A 5,838-nucleotide genomic window follows, 5' to 3' on the forward strand; every position below is an offset into this window, starting at 1 on the left:
CCCTGGGGGATTCATTCCAAGACCCCCAGTGGATCTCTAAAACCCTACATGTACTTTATTTTTAATACATCTACATCTTTATCTATGATAAAGTTTAGTTTATAAATTAGGCACAGTGAGAGATTAACAATAATAACTAATAAAGTAGGACAATTATAACAATATACTGTAATAACAGTTATGTGAATGTGGTCTCTCTCTCTATAAAAATATCTTATTGTACTGTAATCACCCTTCTTCTTTTTTTTTTTTTTGCAGTTTTTGGCTGGGTTTGGGTTTGAACCCACCACCTGTGGCATATAGGGCTGGCACCCTACTCCTTTGAGCCACAGGTGCTGCCCCTCACCCTTCTTCTTATAATGGTCTGAAAAGATAAAATGCCTGTGTGATGAAATGAAGTAAGGTGAATGATGTAGGGGGTGTGATGTAATGTTAGGCTACAATTGCTCTTCAGACAATACAGCAGGAAGGAGGTTATCTGCTTGGGGTAATCCTGGGTCACTAGCCTTGGAGAGGACGATGGTTGATGTCAGGAGAAGATGATGGATGTTGATGACTAATGGGCAGGTAGGACTATACAGTACAGCAACTCTAGACAAAGGGATGATGGTCTAGGTAGACTGGACCGGCCTGGCTCAAGATTTCATCAGGCTACACACAGCATAGTGCCCAATTTAAAACTTTTTTATTTCTCACATTTTCCATTTACTATTTTTTTTTTAAACTGGGCCATTTTAATGTGTTGTATGATTTAATAAATAGTTCCTTTAATGACTGCAGACATGCAAGGCTATTTGTAGCATTCAGAAACATCACAGTAATGCTAGTTTTCTCAATCAGTGTGTAATCTTCAACAAGAAGTTACTTGTATGAAATGGTTATCAAACCAGTAAGACTGCATTTATGCATCCATCATTTTCAGGATTGTTGGTAATCTGGGCATATTTCCCCCAAATAACCTTGCCCCTTATGTCACAAGGCCCAGCTCACTCACATTGACCTCAATGATAGTCCCTCTGGTAAAACACCCCAAGTTGTATATACTGGGGATGAGGAATTCTTCTTTACACCAAGTATTGGCAGGCAAAAAGGTGGCTGTCAGTTCAGGATGTGTTACATGGGCCTTCTTGAAACGCAAGCCCATTGGCTGATGCATCTTTCACCTTTAGGTGGCTTTCTCCTAAAACCATCTCCAACAAAGCAGACTTTAGTAACTATCCTCTTCCATGCCTCCTTCTTTCTCTTTCCTGTTTGAATAACTTTTAATACTTCTGTTTCTCCCTCAGCACAGCACGAACTTTGGGCAGAGGGACTACACATTTTCCCGCTTTCTCTTTTTGTTTTTGTTTAATCATATTGGAGAGTCCTTTGGCTCGGGGCTGGCCCTCTCTGTCCAACAGATTGGCAGGTGCTGCTCCCTGTGAGTCTTTTCATCATTCTTTTGTTCCATGTTTCTCTTTTCATGCATCTTTGGAGAATGTTCAGTAGGACGTTGTGAATATTAATACCCAATGACTGTAAGTTCGTAGTAGCATGATGTGAAAATGCTTCAATATCAAACATGTCATAAATGTAAAATTTTATTAATTTATAAATTGTTAATAGAAAATAAAGCTCTGCTTTTTTTCCTTTGCAGATTTTATGGAATTTTGTTAATTCTGACAAATGACTCAACACAAAATCCTTATAAGCCTTTTATGATCTAACTATGGATTCAAGAGTTTCCCCAAAAGAGGGTGAAAAAAAAACATAGCCCTCTCAAGACCAAGAACTCCAAGGATAGCCAAAAGAAAGAAAGACACAGAGAACTTGTCCCCTGAGAGCTGGCAACAGTTGATACCTTACTGCAAATGGGGTATAACCCACATTTCTGTCTGGCCATATTCTTGGGGTTCCCCAGCCTTTCAGGTGGGACCTATGAGTTCCAACAAATGGAAAGTCAAGCTAAGCTTTTAGGACACAATATGAGATAATGAGAAAGTAGTAGTTGTTTCTAGGGGGGAAAGGATCAATAACTAACGGGTTCTCCCAGAAAGGATCAATAACTAACGGGTTCTCCCACTTAACCAAATTGTCACCAGAGCCGTGATCCAAAAGAACTAGTTTTTAAAACTGTTATCTACTGCTAGTCTGGATTTGGAAAGAGAGACTCTCACCATTTTTGCTCAGTTCCCATAGGCAGAGATCTGAGAGAATGACCAGTAAGAATTCCAACTTTCTCCTGACTTGTCACACAGAGCCCCAGAGTCTCTTGGTGACAGCTTCAGAACTAAGCAAGGCGTCTACAGCTGACACTGGCCAGTAGAAGGGCAGGGAAAGATTTCCTCAGTCTTCTTAGGTCCTGGCTGCGTCTGCAAGAAAAACTTTCATGGACAGATTAACAGGGGAAACACATATAACTTTATTTAATGTAAGTTTTACATGACACAGGAGATTTCAAAGGAGCGAAGACCCAAGAAAACAGTTAAATGTGTGCATTTTTATGCTAGCATTTGGTGAAGGGTGGAAAAATGTGATGTGTAAAGGGTATGGTCTCATGGTATAAAGTACGGGAAACTTAGCTCAGCCCAGTTGTTCATATTCTTTTCTGTGTTCCTGTGTCTTCAGAGGGAGGGGTGTCTCCTTTCTCTGGGTATAAGGAGGGCCACTCTCACATGAGGGTCTTATGATTCAGGGGAAGGCCAGAAAATCCTTCCTTGGACTATGACCAGCTTCAGTGGAAGATGGTGGGAGAAGTGTAGGGAGATTTTCTGTTTCTGATGTTTTCTCAAATGCCATGGTGCCACATTTTGGGGTAGAGTGTCTTGGTCCCCATCAATATAAACATCATAGTACTGAACAATATGTTTGCTTACAATGTGTGTTACCACCAAGGGTAAGATGTTATATCAAGCATGCAGGATCATATTTTCCTTATCTCTTTTAAAAATATGCAGTTAATTTTAAAAAGTGAGTTCAAGGCTGGGCACAGTGGCTCACGCCTATAATCTTAGCACTCTGGGAGGCTGAAAGCAGGTGGATTCCTTGAGCTCAGGAGCTTGAGACTGCCCTGAGAAAGAATAAGCCCCATCCATACTAAAAACAGAAAAATCAGTGAGGTGTTGTGGCAGGCGCCTGTTGTCCTGGCTACTTGGGAGGCTGAGGCAAGAGGATCTCTTGAGCCCAAGAGTTTGAGGTTGCTGTGAGCTATGATGATGCCTCAGCACTCTACCCAGGGTGACAGAGTGAGACTCTGTCTTCAAAAAAGTTAAAAATATAAATAAAAACTGAGTTCAAAATAATGAACATTGTTGACTAGGCCCCCAAAACTGACTTCCAAATGTGACTTGCAAGTAATTATTCATAAAATCAGTAACACTGAATACTAGTGGAGGAAATTTTCATTTTATTTAAGGGCTGGGCCTTGGTTCTTTCAAGGGAAAAGTTAAAACAAGGACTCTAATTAATCTTTGGTCCTGAAGTTCTCAAGGTGGGAACACAAATGGTGGCTATTAACATAGCCTTGGGGAAGGAGGAAGAAAGAAACTAAAGTTGAGTTTCCAATATTGCTCTGTCTGCCATGATATTCTGGAAAGCTAGGAAAGAATGGAGGGGACAGTACAAATCTGCATTTTTCGCCCTGCAGAATGCCCCTCTTGATATTTTCATTTGACCCCAAGGTTCTAAAGAGATCAATACGGATACTTTTCAGCGAAGGAAGTAAGACAGGAGCATGTGCCCTGGTGGAGGTGCTTAGAATACTGAATAGCTTTGGACACAGCCTAACTCAGAGGCAAAGCAACACTCCAAGGAGAGAATTGTTACAGCAGTTTGAAGCTCAAGGGGGATGGTGGGGGTACCAACTAAATGAAGGCTGGAAGGAGAATAAGTGGAAGTTTTTACTTCTCTCTGCCTCTCAAGTTTGAAAATAGGATGGTGAATTGAGAATACAGGAGCCTAAAAAGAGCCCTTCATGCTTATGAAAACTGTTTCCCACCCAGCATCACTACAGCAGAGGGCAGCCGAAAAGGCTCTGCCTGTATTTTAAATCAAAATTCATTCTTTAGGGTAATATGTGCTTTCTTTCCTGTTTCATGTGATGGTTGTACTGCTGATATGGATTCACAATGGTGCCTAAAATATTCCCTGCAATAATGGGCGTGAAACAGTAACACAGCTCCTCTTTTGCGCATCTGGATTAACCTTTCTCCAGCAATCACGGCATTGTAAATACCCCTCAGCATTAAATAAAAAACAGCAGTGTGTAGGTTTAAATGATTGCTTCAGCTTTTTTTCTGGCCCAATGTGTGACTTGTTTTATTTCGCGGTTTCTTCATTCCCCCACTGTTTAACAATCAGGCACAACTGAAAGCTTTGCCTTTACTTTTTTTTTTCCTTGCTTAATGAGGTCCAAGATAAAATACTCATGCCTTCCACTTTTTTTCCTTTAAAGGTTAACACTTGAATCAGAATTAAATTTGGAAGGTCAGTGTTCAAAGGTTATTGCTTTAGCCTAGGAAGAGCCAAGAAAACTCAGATGATCACAAGGAGAGAGGCAAAAACTAAGTCAAGATCGGTTAAAAAAAAACTTGTGTTATTAATGCAATATTGTGGCTGCGAATTTAAACTCATAAAAATCAGGAAAGTCAAAATTATGATCCTCCTAGCTATCGTTATTCATTCCGTGCACACATGATAGTATTTTATGTACTATATTTGCTGTTATATTTATGTCCTCATATAGAACATGCCAAGTTATAGTTACTAGGGGAAGCATAACTTTCTGTTTCTATCTTTCCCGCATTTTAATTCTTCAGCACAATTAGCCTTAGCCTTCCTTCACTTTCTCCTTTTTGGATTTCTTAAAGGAAGGAAAATGAGATGACCATGAATCTCACTGTGGTGACTATTCACTGATCTTGGGACTTATTATACATTTATGAGTGAGGCTGCAGAGAAACATGTTTCCTTTGTTTGGAAGAAGAGCTTTTTGCAGGTTGCAGATTTGGTCTCCAACATCCAGCTGTCCTTTGAAAAAGAGGCAGACAGTAACTTGGTGAATCTCTCCAGGGTCCTGACATCCCTTCCCAGTACTGTTCATATACATTGCTTTACACTTATTTCAGCAGATACTGTAAGATTTGAAAAATAAGAATAGTAAATACAGGCCTGTGCAATTTCCCAAGAGTAAAAATATCTGACAGAAAACAACCAGTTTTCACTAGATTGGATATTGTTTTAGTTTTATAAGAGAAAGTGCTTCAGAATCCTTGGTACAGATCCTCTAAGTAATACCTGCCTTAATCAAACTGGGTAATTGCTATCTATGTGTTTAGAGACAAAGGGTTTATTCAGAGTCACTCACAGGCAATATTTATTCAGTGTGAGGTTATATATAGTGGAAGGAGTTTTGGAATCAGGTAGATGTGGATTTAAATTTTGATTCTGACACACATGGGTCATTTTGGATAAGTGACATTATCTCACTGATTCCTGATCTCCTAACTTCTTAAATCCAGAAATAATTGCACTTGCTCATAGGATGGTGTACGTGTTAAATGAGCAATGTATGTAAATCACCTACCAGACAGCAGGTTCTTGTAAGTGTACAGCAGAGCGATTAGAAACAAGGCTGTCAGGGTTGAAATGTCGGCTGTGCCTCTCATGAGCTATCTGCCCACATACAAGTTAGCTGATCTTTTTTTTTTCTTTTTAAATTTCAGGTTAATATGAAGGTATGAAAAATTAGATTACAATGTTTGCGTTTGTGATGTTGTAGTTGTGCCCCACACCCAGGAGATGTGCCATCTGCCTATACAATGTGCCCATTAGGTAGGAACACACAGACGGGCCCCTACT

At 39.9% G+C, this 5,838-nt stretch overlaps 1 pseudogene; it reads right to left on the minus strand.

Annotated features, from left to right (window-relative positions):
• Positions 1–881: 881 nt before the first annotated feature.
• On the minus strand, positions 882–1,468 carry LOC100941370 (annotated as a pseudogene).
• Between the last annotated feature and the right edge of the window lie 4,370 nt (positions 1,469–5,838).

The sequence above is a fragment of the Otolemur garnettii genome, unplaced genomic scaffold, assembly GCF_000181295.1.
Source record: "Otolemur garnettii isolate 467f Iridium unplaced genomic scaffold, OtoGar3 scaffold00085, whole genome shotgun sequence".
Classification (NCBI taxonomy): Eukaryota; Metazoa; Chordata; class Mammalia; order Primates; family Galagidae; genus Otolemur; species Otolemur garnettii.